Below are 21,738 nucleotides of genomic sequence, written 5' to 3' on the forward strand. Positions count from 1 at the left end.
AAAATAATATTCTGCCAGTGATAAAAATGAAGCTAAGAACTATCAAGAGAGCCTGGTCCTATTTCCAAAGACCATTATATTTTTTAGTATTTTGGTTTCAAATCAGCTTCCAATATTTGGGGAGTCAGTTTTTCTTTTTTGATGTTTTTTTCTGCTCAACTGATTCACAAAATCTCTTGTTGCTATGGAAGTCAAATGGGTTTTTTCATCTGTTTTAAAATCGTCTCCTCATACCTTTATAATTAAAAGTCATACCTTATTATAATGCTAACCTACTGAATGTGGATCACATATTAAACAAAAGAAAATATATGTTCATAATGTCAGGTTGGTAAGAAAAAGATTTTTTTTAATTTAATTATTTTACCGGACTTTAAGTCTTTCCCATTCTTATACATCCCTTTTGAATGACACCAAAATGTATAAAATCAATTATATGAGTTTAATTTGCCCAAGCTTGGTATAAAATTTTGTTACTCCTTTCCTGAGTATCCAGTTATTCTAATTAATTTTCTCCTCTTTATCAGCGGATTTAATGATTCACTTCCATGCCCCTCTTTTGCCAAGTGCGTCAGCATGTATTGTTAGCCAGAGGTGTCTCCATGGCTGTTAAGAAGCTCTGACTCGGTGAAGAAACAGAAGCAGTGTGCTGAGCAGGAGAAGAGGGATGAGGTCGTGCCTTTGAGCACTGACTGTAACCTTTATGTTGCTCTTGGTTTTTGTAATGCATACATATGCACATGCAAATGTACGTGTGCACACAAAAATGCATGCCTAGCTGTATGAATTCTCATGTCAGAAATGAGTGGCGAGTGAAGATCAGAACAGATTTCACATTTTTAACCTAGTCTAAATTCAGCTCCTTTGCAGAACTTCATCTGAGTAATCCCTTTTAAATCTAAGCCCTCCAGTGACTCTAGATTTTCTTAGCACTTCGTTACCTAACGTGCATGCCTCTGCTGTCATAGCGAACTCACAGGCTGACATCCACGGCAGGGAAGATAAGGAACAAATGCATGAACTTGTGGCACAAGATCAACAACTGGGTGTACAGGCTCATGACTGGCATTGAGGAACATGGTAAAAAAGGAAGGACAATAAAGGAAGTAAGATTTTTGTTTGAACATTAAGGAGAATTTTTTGGTTAGGTACAATGGAGCAGTTTATAAAATGTAGTAGTGTGAGCTCCAATCCTGGAGCACATAAAGAAGAAAATAAAAACCCATTTTCCGGAAGTTACTTGGGTCAGAAATGTCAGAGTTTCAGTGCAAATCATCTTATCAGCTATTTGAGACTGGCCAGATGTAGACATGAAGAGATTAATATAATTATTCATTCTATGAATACAGTCATACACCACATAATAATGTTTTGGTCAACAACAGACCACATATACAATGGTGGTCCCGTAAGATGGAGCTGGAAAATTCCTATTACCTAGTGACATCCTAACATCATGGCACAATGCATTACTCATGTGTTTGTGGTGATTTGATGTAAACCTACTGGGCTGCCAGTCATATGAAAGCATACCACAGGCTGGGCGCTATGGCTCACACCTGTAGTCCCAACAGTTTGGGAGGCTGAAGTGGGCAGATCACTTGAGGCCAGGAGTTTGAGACCAAACTGACCAACATGGTGAAATCCTGTCCCTACTAAAAATACAAAAGTTAGCCAGGTGTAGTGGTGTATGCCTATAGTCCCAGCTTCTCGGAAGGCTGAGGTGGGAAAATCACTTGAACCTGGAAGGCAGAGATTGCAGTGAGCCGAGATCATGCCACTGCACTCCAGCCTGGGTGACAGAGCGAGACCCTGTCTCAAAAAATAAGATAAAAAATAAAATAAAAATAAAAGCATACTACATACAATCATGTATAGTACATAAAACGTGATCTCTGTTACCTGTTTATGTATTTACTATACTATACTTTTATTGTTATTTTAGTGTGCTCCTTCTACTCATTAAAAAAATGTTAACTGCAAAACAGCCTTAGGCAGGTCCTCCAGCAGGTATTCCAGAAGAAGGCATTACTATTATAGGAAATGACAGCGCCATGCATGTTACTGCCCCGAAGACCTCCCTGTGGGATAAGATGTGGAGGTAGAAGACAGTGATATTGATCATTCTGACCTTGTGTAGTCCAAAGCTAATGTGTATATTTTTGTCTTAATTTTTAACAGAAAAAATTTAAAAATAAACAAAAAAATTAAATAGGAAAAAGCTTATAAAATAAGGATATAAAGAAAGAAAATATTTTTGTACAGCTGTGTTTGTGTTTTAAGCTCTGCTTTTTTAATCAAGAAGTTAAAAAAATTAAATACTTATAAAGTAAAAATGTTACAATAAGCTAAGGTTAATTTATAATTTAAGAAAATAAAACATTTGTAAATTTAATGTAGCCTTAGTGTACAGTGTTTATAAAGTCTACAGTAGTGTACAGTAATGTTCTAGGCCTTCATACTCACCCCTCACTCACTCGCTGACTCACCCAGAGTAACTTTCAGTCCCACGAGCTCCATTCATGGTAAATGCCCTATACAAATGTACCATTTTTTCTTCTTGTATACTGTATTTTTACTGTACTTTTTATGTTAAATATGTTTAAATACACAAATACTTACCATTGTGTTACAATTGCCTACATTATTTGGTACAGTAACATGCTGTACAGGTTTGTAGCCTAGGAGAAATAGGCTATAGCATATGGTCTAGGTGTGTAGTAGGCTATACCATCTAGATTGGTAAGTACACTGTCACACTCACACAAGGACAAAATTGCCTAACAACACATTTCTTAGAATATGTCCCTGATGTTAAGCAATGTAGGACTATACTTATTAAGTACCTATTATATGCCCAACTCTCTGTTAGGTACTGGAGACACCATAAACAGACTCTCTTTTCAAAGCCCTCATAGTCTTAGGGGCAGGACAAACAGACAAGCAAAAATTACTCTACAGTTCAAGACAACATTCTAGAAAACCCTAGAAAAGAAGTTGCACTGGGTGCTATGGAGAAGAAGAGAGGCACCTTCCCTGGAGCAATGGTATGCTAGGGAAGGCTTCTCAACAATATCCAGTCCTCTAGTTTGAAAAACAAAATCATCATGTGACTATGAAGAAAGCTCATATAGTCATTTGCAGGACTGAAAAAATATGCATTGGAATCGTATCTGGGGGCATGGGGCAGGTTGCACTACTAACACACAAGACAAATCAGGAATATTTACAATTATCCTTAAAAGTCCTACATATTGCTCATAAAGTACTAAGTGCATGAATACGTGCATAGTTTTATGTTGTGGCTATATTTAGTAAGTAATATATATGCCTAAATATGCCATCCATGCAATAAACGCAAGAATCACACTCTGGCAAGATGCTCTCAATGTGAGACACAAGGAAAATGTGATAGCAGGTGATATATTCATTTAGTGATATAGCAGAACTGTCTGCAGTACTTAAATTCTTTCTCTCTTTCTCTGCCTTTATATTTTCTTTCAAGCATGGGTAGTTACATTTGTCTAAATTAAACCTTTCTTTAAAACAGTGAAGTTGTAAACTTTGTCTAAGGTCAACTTCTCCTTACAACAGAAATAAGTTACAGTTTGAACAAAGTTTTTGAAAATTTTTTAAATCATCTTAAACAATAATCCACAGTACTGAAGAACTCAATGAAAGAGTAGTTACAAATTGTTAATGTTTATTAATTCTTAAGATTCCTTATATATTAATGCCTTGAAATAATGAATTATTTCAATCATAGGAATTATAACTTGCACATAAAATTATAGTCAATTATTTTAAATTAATAAAGGAAACAACATAGTACTAGTAAAAGAAAGAAAAAGGAACATATTTAGAGACATATTCTTCAAATTTATTGAGCTTCATTCACCCACACATTTTGTTGCTTGAGCTGTTGCTTCAGAACCAAATCTCCTCAATTAACATCACCTTCTGCCTCATTTCCCTTGTCTTTATACGTCAAATTCCCTATCACTGCACCCACTCCATGCCATATGTGGGCTTCCAGACCAAATCTGACTTGAGGGACTCGGCATCCCAGGGCTTTCCACTTCCTTCACTGAAGCCACGTGAGGGGCTCCTCCATCAGTCCTGGGTGTGTTCACTGCTCCTCTGACAGAGCAAGCCATTGACTCGAAGCAGTTCTCAGAGCCTCACCATCCTCTGCAGGAGTGTTCCTACCTGATAATGAGGCTCTCACTCCTGGCATGGAATCTATCCCACTTCCCCCCCTTTCTATGGGTTCCAGTTCAGAGGTTCTCAATGATTCTCAACTGAGAACACTAGAACTTCTTAGTACAGTGGTTCTCAAATTTGGTTTCACATTTTATTCATCTGGGAAGTTCTGTATGTTTTTTTTAATATCCGTGCCTAGCCATCACCCACATAGATTCTGATTTAATCATTCTGGAATAGGTTTGAGTCATCAACAGTTTGCAGAAATTTCCCAGGTGCAGTCAGGGCTGAAGACCACTATCCTTACGAGTTTCTTGCAGGCCTCACCTTCCCAGTCAATGTCAAGAGTCAAACCAGTCCATCCAGGGGTCTACACACACACACACACACACACACACACACACACACACACCAAACTTGCTATAAGTAAATAGCTCAAGGAATCATAGAAATAGATGGTCTCCGTTTTTCTAAGTGAAGTGACTCAGGAATGTAAAACCAAACACTGTATGTCCTCACTTATAAGTGGGAGCTAAGCTATGAGGATGTAAAGGCATAAGAATGATACAATGGACTTTGGGGACTCGGGAGAAAGTGTGGGAGGGGGCTGAGGGATAAAAGACTGCAAATTGGATGTAGTGTATACATCTCGGGTGATGGATGCACCAAAATCTCAGAAATCACTACTAAAGAACTTATTCATATAACCAAACACCACCTGTTCCCCCAAAAACCTATGGAAATAAAAAATAAATAGGAATTCTCTAACACCCACAAAAAAAAAATAGATGGTGTTCCCCTATATCTAAGTTGTTCTAACTGAACCAGTCTTTCTTGGAGGGTGGTACAAAATGAAAGGATGGGTGGTTTCAAATTTTTCAGAGTCTGAAAAAAAAAAATGAATACAGGATCTGGGTAGGAAATAGTATTACCAAGAAGAGGGAAGAAGGAAAAACAGCTGAAAATAAAAGTCAGGTTAACTGATTGAGTCCAAGGTAAAAAGTTATAACACAAGAAGAAAGAGAAAAGTGAGAAGGAAATAATTGAGATTTTTCAGGAAAGTTAATGTTATTTAAATGAAAAAAAGGAAACTCTCCATCCAGTTATTAGCATCATCCAATGACTGAGGGGAGGCCCTGTGGATAATGCAAAGTATACAGGTCCTGAGCTAAAGAAGACAGATGGAATCTCATCTCTACCTCTTTCCAGCTCTGCAATCTTGGGCAGTTGTGGGAGACTTTCCAAGATTCCCACAGCAAGATCTTTTCTCACACATTCTCTTCTTGCAATATGAGACTGAATCTCCTCCTGTTGTGAGGTAGGATCTGTGCTTCCCATCCCTTGAGTCTAGGAGGTAAGGACAGGGGTGTGTAAGATGGTGTGAGAACTGAGAAGGAACTTGCTGACACACCTTTGTTGGGGACTGATTCAGAAAAGAGGTGATGCTCAGTCTGAGTATGGAATGCTGAGATGGAGTTTGCCAGGCAGAGAAAGGGTATTTCAAGTAAGGATAAACAACATATGTGAAGATTTGGAGATACAAATGTGCATTTTCATTACACCAGGCTTCTGAAACTCAGCTGCATGGACATATTCTTAAAAGATTTAAAGAATTTTTATTCTTTTAAAGGGTTAATATTTCATTCAAGTTTATTGAACAGATATAGTTCTTCATAACCAGAGACAATACAAGGCACATAAAATGCCCATCTTTTCTAGAGAAACATAGAGCTTCTGAATTGGAGGGGACCTCAGGGATCTTTTCTCTCAGCCCCCATGTACCCATGTGCCATGGCTGAGTGAAATAGTATAATGAGCAGAAAGACTGTGAAACCAGACACGTAGCTAAAGAGCAAGTGCAATTAAAGGTTAAAATTAGATTATTATTCCTTTTGATGCCCTTCCCCCATGGCATATCACCAAATATAGAAGCAAAGGCAAGGGAGAAAAACAGTAACTGGGAAGACTATACCCTCTAGCCAACCTATCACAATTACAATGTGGTATTTGAGAGAAGAAAAGACATTTCAGAAGGGCACCATTATTAACGCCACCAAGAAGGGATTGGAAAGTTGCAGTTTAAATCATTGGTTTTGTGCCAGTTTTTTTTATATAAATATCAGTTCTCACTGTGAATTATTGCACCTTTATTTAGTTAGGAATACATTTTAAAAATGGCTTGCTACAAGGTGTAATTCAATGGAGACAAAGTATTATCAAGTAGTGCAATGATCCATAAATAGCTATTATTATTATTTAACATTTGTTAGACACCCACAGTGAGCTAAGCACTGTACCAAACTTTGAGAGGATGTGTTTCTTACTCTGACAAGGACAGATTAAATATGCAGAAGAGAGAAAAGCTTAGGATTAGGGAAATTTATTTTTCTACTCCAACATTTCCATGCTTCACTTGTCAAATTAACAAAATTCAAGATACTATAATAGTATTAATACTAGTTATTTCTCACTTGTGTTCAGTGTTTTATACATTACAAAGTGTTTTATAAACCTATCTCATTAGATAACTTGGCATATAGTCTCTGGAAGATGTGAGAATAAGAGAGGTAATTTTATTTCAAGAGAAGCATCAACTGATTTGTTGGAGCATAAAAAGGGCAGTCATACTGAAGGAGAGGGGAGAGATTTTTTTGGATAGGTAATATATGCAAAAAACAATTGTTCTTCTCACCTGGCTTTCAGCTATCAGCTTCCCTCCCTGAAGGCAGTCGCTGTAATCACATATTTGCATATCAATCCAGAGATATTAAATGAGTATACTAACATACAGTTTACTCATGTGGTATCACACTATGTGCACTGTTCTGCACCCTATTTTCTCTTATATTTTGGAGGTTATTTCATGTTGCATTACTATTTTTAATGGTTGCATGCTATTCCATATATAATTGTACCACAATTTATTTAACTGGTCTGTTATGAAAGCATATTTACAGAACTTTTGTCATAATTTTTGTTTGTTTCTGAAAAATTCTGCTAGTACAAACAGTAATTCAGTAAGTATCTTCGTAGAAACACCCCTGCAAGTATACATGTAAGACAGTTTCCTATAAGTGGAATTGCTGAGCCAAACTGTAGGTGCCTTGGTAATCTGGTAGTTGCTGCTAAATTCCCTCTGGAAAATGTATACTGGCTGCAATTCCTAGGAGCAATGTATGAGTGCCTGTTTCCCCACACTGTCACCAACACAATGTGTTACCAAATTTGAGATATTTCATAACCTGAGGAGTGAATAGCAGAATCTCATGGTAGTTTCATTTGCATTCCTTCTAAGTATAAGATTGCTTAAGCATTAGTTCATAGTTTAACAAAAACATTAGTGGCTTCTTTTCTGTGAACTCTATTTATATTTTCAGTTCTTTTATGGGGTGGGTGTTCTTTTTTGAATTGGTTTTTGGCAACTCCTTTAATATTGATGAAATTAGTCCTTACTACATAATCTGAATTGCAAATATTTTTCCTAGTGTGGCATTCATTTTCATTAATGGTATTTTACCTTACAGAATTATCTAGCTTTAATAACTTAGTGTATTAATCAATCTTTTGTGGCCTCTAAGTTTTGTTTCATATTCATAAACATCTCTATTAACACAAGATTATTTTTTAAAAAGAAACTTCCTAGTTTTCACTTAGGATTTTTTATGTAAATTGTTAATAGCTTTGGTATTTATTTTGTTATGAGGTAGGGATATAACTTTATTTTTTTTAATAGATGACTATTAAGTGGTCCCAACTCTACTCATGAATAATTCACCTTTCTTCCATGAGTTTAAAATACTTCTGTCATATACTAAATTCCCTTGTAGGGAAAGTGCTTTGTAAAAGTCATCATTATTCAGTTTAGAAATGTAGATATTCCCCGGGGTTGATTCACTAGCATTGATGGTTGATAATAACCTACTGAATTCAAGCAGATGTGTGGGGCAAGAAACACAGAAAAAGCAATATGCAGGAAGCAGGAGGGGTGCCTACTTGGAATTAAGAAAGCAAATAGGAACAGAGGAAAAAGGAGATTAAAATGTCAGACAAAAAGTAGGGATAACTCCAAAACAAATACTTTAATGATATAAAAGGTAATGAGAGGACACCTATTCCAACTGCCCACCTGATGAAGTCCAAGCTGCATCACATATACTCCAGGACTTTTCTGGTCTGGTCTCTACCTACCTCTCCAGCCCAGAGTAGATTTCTCACTAATTATCTTTCAGGTTTCAGCTTGAACATTATTTTCTGCCATCTACTTCCATGACTTGGCAAAAAATGAATGAAGTGTTCCTTTTTGGGTCCCTGCGGCATTCTGTGCATTGTATTGTCTAGTCTCAAAGCTTTCACCTCTGTTGTGGACATTTTTCTTCACTCCCAGCTTCTAGTCATCTCTCTTGGTGACTAAGTTTCTCTCTGCATGACTTCTCCTTCTCTTAAACTAAGCCCAGGTACTTCTGATGGCACTGACTCGACCCCACCACTGATGTCCCACATATGACCTAGGCAAGGCGGCTTGATATGAGTCACTCTCCACACCCCAGTGATTGGTTCAGGGATTCGCATGTGCCCAAGGAGAGCTAATGTGACACAGTGAAACTTGGCCTGGGGAGCCTGAATGAAGACTCAAACCAGAAGTTATCTTCCAACAACAGATGTCTGCAGACTGGACCAAAAATGAAGTAGGACCAAGAAATGGAAGGACAGAGAAAACCACCTGAAGCCCTGGATCAAACTGGAAACCAATCTCATCTCTGGATTATTTCATTATGTAAAGTAATACATTCCTTAGTTTTCCTCACATCGTTTTAAGCTGGATTTTCTGTCGCTTCTAGAAAATGACTGCAACTTCTTAACAGTTCCTAAAGGTTGTTTCTTAAGGGAAGAAACTGTGTCTTAATGCTATTGTATTCCCAGGGCTCCATTCCTGGAGCACAACAGCATTCAATAAACATACAGGGAGGAAAAGGGAATAAATAATATGGCAAAGTTCTTTTAAATCCTAAAGTAACAACTGCTTCCATGTATGGATATTCTAGTTGCAAAACTCACTGAGCTGACTGATGGCAGCATCTGGATTCAAATCTAGGCTGACCTGGGCCCAAATCCTTGGTTTGCTCACCTGTAAAATGGCAATGCTTTGAGGTTTGATATTAAAATAGTGATGATATCCTCTTTTATTGCCAGAACCAAGGAGTGTGCCAAAGAGAAGAAGGTTCCTGCTTTGCCAAAAAAACTCAAGAAAAAGCAAAGAAATTTTGCAGAGCTAACGATCAAGCGCCTGAGAAAGAAGTTTGTCCAAAAGATGCTTGTAAAGGCAAGGAGAAAGCTTATCTGTGAAAAACTGAAGCACTATCACAAGGAATACAGGCAGATGGACAGAATGAGATTCAAATGGCCAGAATGGCAAGAAAAGCTGGCAACCTCTATATACCTGCAGAATCCAAACTGGCATTTATCATCAGGATCAGAAGTACCAATGATGTGTCCCCAAAGATCTGAAAGGTATTATTGCGGCTTCTTCACCTTTGTCGGATCTTCAATGGAACCTTTGTTAAGCTCAACAAGGCTTCAGGTAACATACTGAGGCTTGTAGAGCCACTTATTGCATGAGGGTACCCAAACCTGAAGTCAGTAAATGAACTCATCTACAACAGTGGTTAAGGCAAAATCAATAATCGCCTTGACAGATAACACTTTCCTCGATCTCTTGGCAAATGTGGCATCATCTGCTTGGAGGATCTGATTCATGAGATCTATACTGTTGGAAAACACTTCAAAGAAGCAAATAACTTCCTGTGGCCCTCCAAATTATCCTCTCCATGAGGAGGAACGAAGAAAAGACCACTCATTTTATAGAAGGTGGAGATGCTGGCAACAGAGAAGACCAGATCAACAGGCTTATTAGAGGAATGAACTAAGGTGTCTACCATGATTATTTTTGTAATCTAGTCCATTAATAAACAGTAACTGTTTTCAAATTGAAAAAAAATAAAATGATAATAATATAACAGCACATATCAAATACTTATTCTCTGTTAGAGCTGATTATTTCACGTCTTTTCTCCTGTAGCCTCACTGTTCTTCAGAAACTTTATGGATTATAAAAACTACGAACTCTCTAAACTCTAAAAGAAAGGCATCATGGATATGAGCAATTACTCTGATTTCTGCAAATAAAATTGTTTCATTTAGCTTCCAATTGCCTCTGCTAATGAGAGAACGTAAAATTGTGGATAATCAAAAGTCATCGGTATGTGTTTGGAGACCTTGTTGTATGATCAGTTCAGCAGTAAATTTCCCTTCCTAATTTCATTTTGCCTCCAGTGGCAAAAAAAAAAAAAAAAATGAGTTTGGATTGTCTGAGCATATGTTAACTGGGTGATAAGAAAGATAATTATTGTGCTGGTCATAACAGAAATCATTGTATTTTTAAATTCTATTTTATTTTAGATTTAGAGGGGATGTGCAGGTTTTTACATGGGAGTATTGCAAGATGCTGAGGTTTGGGCTCTAGAGATCCCATTGCCCAAGTAGTGAACACAGGTAGTTTTTCAAACCTTGTCCCCCTCCTTCTCTCCCCTCTTTTGGAATCCCCAGTGTCTATTAGTTCCATCTTTGTATCCATGTATACCCAATGTTTAGCTCCCACTTATAAGTAAGAACATACACTATCTGGTTTTCTAGAAACCATTTTTAAATGTCCTTAAAATTTACTTCATGTGATCTACAAAGCAGATAACCCACAAGCAGATAATTGAGGGGTGAATGTCAATAGAATATAAGAAAATTTTTGTTCTATTGCATTATTATGATTTTAAACAGAGCATTATAATTTTTTATTTTGCAATAATTAAAAGCAATCTTACCTACTTTAGTTGGTGGAATTTTCATTAAGTGTAAAATTTTATATCACTTGAATATTCTCATATTTCAATTGCCATCTAAAAATAGCACAAATAATGGCTGAAACATTATTCATTCTATTCATAAGTTAATGCTGCTTAAATTCTGTTAGTAAAATGCATTAAAAATTATTTATGCATTTTTTCATCCCTTACATTCTTAGCTATGCAGGGGTTAAAGTTCATGCCAAACACTTAAAGGTGTTGTTCGGTATTTTCAGGGGAAAAAAAAAAAGGTTACCTAAACTGAGTGAAGTAACCAACTTTTTCAAGGCTCTTCTCATCTTCTCATTACAACTGGTGGTTGTAAAAGATGAAATATTGTTGTATAGAGCAGTATTCCAAGTTGCATAAAAAGCCTTGAAATATTTAGCATTTTACTCTATTACCATTTGAGAGGTTATATTAAAAAATAAAGACACAAAAATGATATGTCATTGCAGCACTATTTATTACAGGGGAAAAAATCTAAATTTCTAATAATGGCATATCTGTGACTTTAAAAATCGTATCTGAATTATCCCAGATAGCTATATGAGTATGTATGTGAGTTGGGGGAACTCTGGAAGAAAATCTGCCAGTGATTATTGGGGTTATGGCATATAGATGATTTTTACTTCTCATTTTACTTACTGCTAAATCATCTTGAGTTTCTGTAATAAATCTGTATAACTTTTATCAGAATAAATTCAGTTTTCATAACTAGATCCTAGTTCCCAGAGCAGGCAGATTAGGTAAACAGCACTCTTTACAAGATGGTTTCTAAAAAGAGGCTTGAACACAGGAGCACATTGTACCACTACTGTCTCTATTTAGCTAGTTCTTTATTACAGTTGTATTTCACAGCTTGGTCTATAATATAGAAATTCTCTAGCAAGGTTGGATACCTCCTTACTATTTAGTAGGATTTACTTTCCTGGGGGGAAAAATGCATCTTCATTCTACCTTCCACCTTCTCCTTTTAAATCCTTGGCTTTTAACTCCACTGTAGGTTCTATGCTCCTTGTCTGGAGGCTGGAAGATCTATTAGGAGGCTGTTGCAATAGTCTCAGCGAGAAATAATGAGCCAGAACAAAGGCAGTGGCTGTGTGTGTCTGTGTGTCTGTGTGTCTGTGTGTGTAGCTGAGTGGGAAATTCAGTAAGTCTGAGGCTGACAAGGAAAGCAGGAGAGGGGATCTCTCCCCACTTCTTTTCGTGCTGTGCTGATTACAGCTATACCTAGCTCCATAATCTTGCACCCACCGACTCTCACAAAATCAATCAATCAGACCTAAAAGAGATAGAGCACTGTAACCACAGATGTCCTGGCCATCAGCATAGAGACTTTCCAAAAGACTGTCCCCAAATACATATGTTCTGTAGGGTCTTAGCTCACCCTAACTTAACCTTTGCTTCATTTTAATAGTAAAAATCACAGAGCCCAGGGAGGAGATTTAAGATGTTAATGAGACATGGGACATATAAAGAAGCATGACAAGAGACTGCACAGGTGCAGCCAACAGACCATGCAAACATGCAATAATGTCACCTGGAAAGAATAAAAGTTCAAGCTGACCCACTTTCAGGAAGCCAACAGCAGATCTCTTTCTGCTGTAGTTTCCCTTTCTGCTTCAGGTGAAAGCCGCAATAAACTGCCTTGCTGAAGCCCATCTTAGACTCTCCATCAATTTCTATTTTCTGAGGGTAGAGAACCCACTGGCCAGTCACAAGTCCACACGGCCCATGTGTATTCTCTGCCTAGAATAAATCTGCTTCACCTCTGCTTGACCAGATCCTTCTATCCTTCAAGTTCCCATTCAAACATCTCCTTCTCCATAAAACTCTTCTTATACCCACAGCTAGAAGTAATTTTCCCTCCTTTGATTTTTATATTTTTAACTTTTTCATGTATATATATATATATATACACATATGTATTTTTTTATTTTGAAACAATCAAAATTGCAATACAGAGAACTTTTTTGAACCACTTGAGAGTAAATTGCCAGCCTAATGCTCCATCACAGCTGAATACTTCTGTGTGTATTTCCTGCAAAGCAATGAGACATTCTTTATGTAACTACAGTACAACCTTCAAAATCAGAAAACTAATACTGAAACATTAAAGCCATCTATTCCTCAGTCCAGTAATGTTATTTATAGAAAAAGGATCCTGTTCAGAATCAAGTGTTGCATTTAATTATCATCTCTTTAATCTCATTCAATCTGGAATGGGGTCTCAGTCTTAAATTTCATGACCTTGACAATTTAGAAAATACAGACTAATAGAGTACTCATCAATTTGGGTTTGTCTAGTGTCTCCTCATGACTAGATCCAGTTTACACACCTCCACTAGAAATCTCACAGAAGTGATGATTTGTTCTTATTAAATGGTGCATGATTGCAATTTGTTCTATTATTAGTTAAGCTCACTTTGATTGCTTAAGATGATTTCTGCCAGTCTTCTCAACTTTGAAGTTACTCTTTTCCCCTGTGTAATTAATGATATTTTGTGGAGATATATTTTGAAACTTTTATTCATTCACTTATTTTTTGTCAATATGGACTCACTGTTTATTTTATTCTATGAGCTCTAATCCATTACTCTCATTATTTCTTTTGAACCTGAAATTGACAAGATTTGGCCAGTGGAAACCCCTTCAAAGTGGTTCCTGTCTACTTTGATACATCCTCACCATTCTTTGAGCATTTCTTTGCTTTATGTTATAAGATGTTCCAAGATCATTTGTATTTTCTCTTCCCCCAACCTGGACTCATCCATAGTTCTACAAGGACTCCTGGTTCCCTTAAGAATGGTATTTAGAAACCAAGGTCTGAGTCCTAGAAGTTTTTATTGCATTTGGGGTAGTATTGCTCCGAAGACTGCTCAGTCGACAGAGCTTAAAATCATGGGAATGTGTGTAAGTGCACACATGTATAAATCCACACATGTTTACATTGATAGTTATTATCTACCTATAGATACTGAAAATCATGAGTTCACACTTAAAGGTTCCAACTCCATTGAGTTTATTCCAGCTTTCTCCCTTTCCATATTTGCAATTCCTATTTTCAATAGTGAGAAACCTGGCTCCCATTATCCTTAATATAGTTACTTACTTAAACACTTCCACATATGTCTCCCATCTTTGGAACTACCACCTTCCCATATAAATATCCTCCTTATTCCACTCAGGTCATGATTGCACATGGATACCTCCCCTCTCTGTTCAGTCTCTGAAACTTATGTCAAGTCACTCTCCCTTACCCTTCCATCAACATATTGTCCTAAGCTTGTGCATTCCCTGAAAATTCCATGCCAGGTCACTCTCCCCTACCCCTCCATCTTTATATTCTCCTAAGCCTGTGCATTCTCTGAAAATTCCATGCCAGGCCACCCACCCCCTGTGATATCCTTGTTACCCCACTTTGGACTATCCTATATGTGTACCCTCCTCACTCTACTAGGATGCCCATACATGCACATCCCCTCACTCTGATTACAAATAATAAAAATTTTTAGTTAAAGAAAAAAGAGATACTGGTAGGATTTTTAGTCTAGGAACATCCTAATACCTTAAGGTCCTTGGCCAAACCTGAATTCATTAGCATACTTGAAACACACTCATGGAAAAGTGATTCCTTTCCTTCTTTTCTGCCTGTCAGACCAGACCAGTCATCAATATAATCATTGTTTACAAGAAAAAGTGTATCACTTTTTTATTAAATCTCACTCTTTGTCTCTCTCTCTCTGTCTCTGAGACACACATACACACACCACACACACATACACACACACACTCTCCCATTCCTTCACCATGAAAGTTTCTTTCACTCTTGCTCAATCCTCTGTGGATCAAAATTGGCAAAGGATAATAAAAGTACTAATATTTTTCAAGGAAAACACTGACTATTGTATTCTGTTGCTGGAAAGATTCTTCCGCAAGACTGATGACAGAAACAAAGGAAATAAAAGGAAGATGTTATGGAAAACAGGAGGGAGAGGGATGAGTAAATAAGAAAAAGAAAAGGTCGGAATGAGGAAAGCAGCAAGAAGGGAAATGGAAAGGGTGACCTGGGAGAGAAAAACCACAGGTGGGATGCTAAATGGGAGAAATGTGAAAAGAAAGTAGTGGGAGCAGCATTCAGGAGAGTCTAACTTAGCCACCAAATCCCAAAGCAAAGGGTGCCAACTTTATTACCAGCCCCAAAGCAGTGTTACTGTCAAAATAAAAAAAGTTACCTACTCCAAAATCACTGGCATGTCTAAGCCAGTAATGGAGAAACTGTTTGTTCATACACTTTTCGAGAAGCCAGCTTCTGAATTTTTGTCTACATATTTGCTTCCTGACATCTTTAAATAATTGCTGTTTGGAGCATCAGTTTTGGACACCACACATCAACATCTCCAAGATGGTAAAAGAGTTCTTGGTTGATCAAAACTTTGTTGAAGAAAAATATTGATATGTGTATAAATAGAATGCCTGCAACATTAGCATCACATCTGATTTTGCTGCTTTTATAAAGAAAGAAACTACACATCTCATCACGTCAATGTGTCTGACTCAATCCCCTACCAACGACCCAGAAAAATGTCTTGTCTAATGCTAGGATCTTGTCAAATCCAGGTTATGAAATCATTGCCTTTTCATCACTTTGAATTCAAAAGCATACCTGAATATTCTCTTTGTATTCTTCATTATAGACCTAAGTTTGCTGGATTTCCAAAAAGTAGTTTTTGAAACATAATAAAACTTAAGGGAAAATTTTTGCTCCTTTTAGAGAAAAAGAATATCCATTCTTAGAACAATTTTTTTTAAGATCCTCTATTAACTACCTTTATTATGACACTTTCTAATACTGTATGAAAACCTTAATATTGCCAATTTCTTTTTTTCCCTCAACTTTTATTAGAGGTGTAGGGTACACATCTGCAGGTTTGTTACACGGGTATGTTACACTCAGGGAGTAAGCTTAGTACCCAATAGGTGGTTTTTCAGCCCATGCCCCCTTCCCCCTCTCCCTCCTCTGGTAGTTCACAGTGTCTGTTGTTCCCGCGTTTGTGTCCGTGGGTACTCAATGTTTAGCTCCCACTTATAAATGATAACATATGGATTTGGTTTTATGTTCCTGCATTAATTTGCTTAGGATTATGGCCCCCAGCTCCATCCATGTTGCTGCAAAGGACATTATTTCATTCTTTTTATGGTTGCATAGTAGTCCATGTATATGTAACACATTCTCTTTATCCAATCCACAATTGATGGACACCTAAAGATGATTCCATGTCTTTTTTATTGTGAATAGCGAGGAAATGAACATATGAGTGCATGTGTCTTTTTGGTATAATGATCTATTTTCCTTTGGTTTTATACCTAGTAATGGGATTGCTGGGTCGAATGGTAGCTCTACGTTATATGAGAAATCTCCAAACTGCTTTCCACAGTGGCTGAAATAATTTACATTCCCACCAACAGTGCATAAGCGTCCCCTTTTCTCCACAGCCTCACCAGCATATGTTGTTTTTTGACTTTTTAATATAATAGTCATTCTGAATGAATGGCTGTAATGGTATCTCAGAATGGTGAGATGGTATCATATTGTGATTATGATTTCAATTTACATTTCTCTGATGATTAGTGATGTGGAGTATTTTTTCATATGTTTGTTGGCTGCTTGTATCTCTCCCCTTAAGACGTGTCTGTTAATATCCTTTGCCCATTTTTAAATGGGGTTATTTGGTTTTTGCTTGTTGATTTGCTTAAATTCCTTTGTCAGATGCGTAATTTTCAAATATTTTTTCCCATTCTGTAGGTTGTCTGTTTATTGTCTTGATGGTGTCTTTTACTCACAGAACAATTTGATGAAGATTTATTCCATGATTAGTTTAATTAGCAGATATTTTTGCTGAAGTAAATCATTCTATATGCTTCCTACAGATGTTATTGTAGATGCTACTGCAAAGATCAGTAGGGCACATTAGTTACTTTCCCAACATTCATTTCACTTTATTCCTTCCTAATGAAATCCTGATTTTAGTTTGGACATTCTTTCTTTCCCCCACTCACCAAATGACTGAGGAAAACAAATCTCATTGCCAAATTATCCCTCCTTAGTTGAAGCCAGTCAGCACATGACATTGTTCTGGCTACTGTTGTAGGTAGAGGAGAAATTACATGACCTGCATTGATCCAATCATAGTTAGGGGAAGAACTCTCTTTTACAATGTTAAGAACATATGTTACATCAGATTCTCCTGGTAGGTGACTTGTAACCATAGGAGAAGCAGTCTGAATTCCAGGCTGTCTAACGGAGCAGAAATATGGAAAGAATTTATGTCTTGATAACATTATGGATCACTGAGTCACCACCCTGACCAAAGCTGACTCTACTTCTGAACTCTCTGTTATGTGAGATAATAAACTTCTTTACTGTATAATTCGTCGTTGACTTGGGCTTTTGTACTTGCAGCCAGAAACATCCTAATTGATCAAATCAAGTCCGACCTCCTGTCTGAAAACTGAAATTGCAAGCAGACATGCACGCCAACTTTGAGGTGCTTGTGAAAGTGTTTCTGCAGGTTAGGCCTTCACAGCTTCCCTGCAGAAGGAAATCTGAAAATAACTGAAAACACTGAAGAGTTCCCATGCAGATTTCTTCCACTGAGACAACTTTAAAGCTTAAACACGATCCCATAATCATTTTTTTCCTGGCATAGAGAGAATTGGTAACGCCAGCTTTGCAAGGTAACCTCACTGATTTGAAGAAAAAGGAAATGATGCTACACAAATTAAACTCAAGAGAGTCTTGGAAAATTCTGATGTTCTTTGACAGCAATGTACCTTTGAGTCACAGGTTTTAGTACCAGCTGCCATCAAAATAAAAATGTCAAAATCAATTGAGTGTCCAAGATAACTTTCACATTGCTATGTCAGTCTCTTTTTCAAGTTTAACATCAGATGGCTTAATTTGTACAGAGTTAATGTTTACTCTTAGGATTTTATTTATTTATTTATTTTTGCACAGTTTAGATTCATCTTGATTATTTCCTGAAAATCACCACTACATTTACATGGCTTTTTCCATGAGGAAAATATTCTCTGAACAAAATCAACTTCCAGTTCAATAGGAGAAACCATAATTATATGCAAATTTGTTGTGTATGTGTATATACTTTTCTGAAAAGGGGAATTATATTTTCATCTGATTCACAAAGGAGTTCATGACTCAAAAACTATTTCTGAAGGCCAAATAGTAACTATAGATGGTCAGAGAAATTACCATGAAAGAGGAAAAGAGAAGAAATGAAATAAGATGTATTTTTTAAGTTTTGGCCTGGTTGAGAGGACAGATATAAGGTGACTGCCTCTTGGATATGGCAACGTGGCCGTATATATAGATTTGAGTCTATTACAGTATAGTTGGGAAACACAACAAGCAAATAAGAAGTCCCTGGAGACTTCAAGATATGTACTGACAATATATTGCTATGTGGGTACAAATTAGCTGCATACCTGGATCAATCAAAGTACTTGTAGGAAACTTAAGACACAATCCAAAAAAGGTAATTGAAGAGATTTTAATTAAAGTACTATTTACAAAAGAGTAAAAGATGGGATTAAGAGAAGCCACAGGGATGGTGAAAGAGCCTAGGATTGACAACAGGAGAAGACATTACTACTCCTATGCCGAAGCTAGCCTATTGAGAGTCACGGTGGTAGAAGGATGCCTGACAGGAGCTATGATCACAGGTGGAAGGTTACAGAAACGGTCCACTGCAGCACCACAGGAAAGGAGCTCTGGAAATAAATACCCCATCCTCACTCTCGCCCCATCATCTGACCTCCTGCCAAAGCCTCTCACTGACCAAATCCAAATAAAAGCTGAGGGGCTGGAAGCTGGATTATCTTATCTGACAAGATCAGTCCTTTAGAACCAAAATAGGGTCATGGATGAAGAGGGATGTGACAAGGCAAACAGGCACCACCCAACTCAGACACTGCCCATATAACAGTACGGGAGGGGCTCTCAATAAGAAATAGATATTTAGTTCCACAGTAGCTCTGATACACATTTTTTGAAAGATGTATATTTCAGAATCCTTTCCATTTAGTTAATGCTAGTTTTTAGTCATCATACTCTATGTTGACAACTTTATGGATATAAACAAATACTTATTTTATAATCATTAACTTTCTGATAGTAAAGCTAATTTTCCCCCACAGGCAAAAATATTCTTCTAGTTTCATAGCTTTGGCAGTACTTTATTCCCGTTAAAGAGTAAAGTGTTTTTGTAAACTGGAAACAATTGTTTTGATTCTATCTCCAAATTATACTAATTCCTATGAGATTCACAGTTCTCTTTTGAGTTGTTATGCACCTAAGCTGTCCAGGAGTATGTGTGGGTAGGTGTGTATAACGTCCTGAACTGATCAATTGACAGTCCGTGTGTACATGCACCTGGAAGGCCACCACTAGCTCATCATGTCTGTGTCTTTTCAGGGATGGATTTCATAGGTTGTCTGGTGCAGTGGAGAAAGTTCTGAAGACACTGGTCATGATCTGTCTTTTCACTACAAAGCTGTAGGTCTCTTGGCAAGTCCCTCACCCCTCCAGCTACTCTTCAAAGGAGTAACGGGTTGAGGCAATAGAGGCTCAGATATCCAGCGACTTTAAGTTCTGTGGTTCCTGTGCCTGTGCCTGATCAGCATACCTAATGGGAACATCCACTTTGCTGCTTACTGACTGCTCTGGTTTGAAAAGAGCTTTGTTTTAAACTTATATAGAGAGTGCTAACTACTCTACTTTAAATTAAATATTAGATAAGGAAAGCAACAGATGACATTAAAATACAACAAATCCTCAGTGACTTTCTGTGGGTCTAAGAGTTACAGCCTCACATGAACCTTAGGATTTCAGTGAATTGCATAAATTATACTTACCATTTCGCAGGCAAATATTTACATGTGCAAGTAATGACTCCACAAAGCTGTGAGAAAGGAAGAAGATAATTCATGCCCTAGAATAGATCTGTACTTTGTAATTCAACTCCGCTGGAGAAACTCTATTTAATATCATCTTCAATGTCCTGGAATGGAGGAAGGAGCTATGGAGCCACTGCTGAGGCTAAGGTATTTCATGCCAGCAGTCACATGGGTACTTGCACAACATTCTCTCATCATACAAATAAATAATTACCTACATATTTAATACCTACTGCACACTGTGTTAAGTGTATTACATATATTGTTTAATTCTTATAACTGTCCTTTGATGTTATCTCCAATTTACTGGTCTCAATGAAATGAAGTAAATTAACCAAAGACACTACCTAGGAAGGGAAAGAGTCAGGATTTCAACCTAAGATTCTAAAGCTGATGCCTCTATGCTTGTTACCCTAGTGTCTCCAGCAACTCTGGCCAGACATATTCTCTCTCTCTCAAACACTTCCATTGGTTTTTCACAGAAAATGAAGCTGTTCACTTAACTTTGATTTCTCCCTTGAGTGATGTATCGGAACCCTTAGCCCTCCACATGTGCCTCTAGCAATATCTACCATTTCCTGGAGAGTAAGAACCAGGTGGGCTGGGTCTGGCCTCAATTGCCAGTGTTCTCCAGCTCCATAACAGGGGCAAGCAACACATCAATGTGACCTGTCTTTAGGCACTAGAAGTTCTATCTCTTGTCTTTCTTCTTAATTATAGACCACATTTTCCTATAGGTATCTACCTCCTCTTCCCTTCCACCATAATTACCCAGTTGTCCAAACAGCCTACTCCCTACTTCAACTGTCTCTAGAGAACATTCACCTTCTAAATGTGCTTTAGATAATTTTATACCTTTACTGGGCTTTGAGAATTTTTTTTAAGGGGAGGCGCTGCCCTAACCCACTCTCCTTTTGTCTTAGGTTGGGTTTCTTGGAAATAGATTCTAAGATAGAGAATTGTGTGCAGAAGTTTGGTTGTGATGTGCTCTCAGGAGATACACCTGCAAGGAAGTGACAGAAGAATGCCTGAGGAGGAGTGAGAATCCAGGAATGGGTCAGCCTTGAAAAGGGATCTGGGGCAGGCACCATGGTATGCACTGTACCTGCTCAGATTGGTGGGCCTGACTTGTGTCTTCAGCTTAATTACCTATTCCTCTTCCAGGTAAAAGATCTTTAAGGTCCTAAACACCAGTCTGGAATCTGACTATGCAAAAATGAAAAGATCCTGAGCTCCCTCTCCAGGGAAACTAAGTGGAACAAAGAACGATTGTAAAGTAGGAAAGTTCTAAAAATAATTAAGATGAGACTGGGTAATTTGAATGAAAGCCAGTCCAAGTCTATGTGGAATATAGCATCTTACTGATTCATTATCAGCCCATATAATTTAATTACATTCCACTTACTATGCAATTTCACATACTAAACCATCCAACATGAAGTCTAAGTTATCTGATTAAAGAAAGAGGAAAGGGAGAGAAGGGAGTGAGAGAGAAAGAGAGCTCCTCAAGTCATGCAAAAGAGCTTCCTTAAGGATGGCAGAATGCATTGCAAATTCAGAAACATGTTTAATATGTAAAAGAAATAATGTAAATTTACCTCTTATTTTCTATAAATAAGCCAGGTTTGATTATCTTAAACTATCAATACAAATATTCTTCTCT

General features: G+C 37.3%; 1 protein-coding gene and 1 pseudogene across 2 annotated transcripts in view; both read left to right on the top strand.

Moving 5' to 3' along the window:
• The window catches only part of HTR1E (5-hydroxytryptamine (serotonin) receptor 1E, G protein-coupled), a 90,476-nt gene that overhangs the window by 28,543 nt on the left and 40,195 nt on the right, over positions 1-21,738 (top strand). The window lies entirely within an intron of this gene.
• On the top strand, positions 1,059-10,127 carry LOC105511707 (annotated as a pseudogene).

This window comes from Colobus angolensis, unplaced genomic scaffold (genome assembly GCF_000951035.1).
Source record: "Colobus angolensis palliatus isolate OR3802 unplaced genomic scaffold, Cang.pa_1.0 Scaffold203, whole genome shotgun sequence".
Lineage (NCBI taxonomy): Eukaryota > Metazoa > Chordata > Mammalia > Primates > Cercopithecidae > Colobus > Colobus angolensis.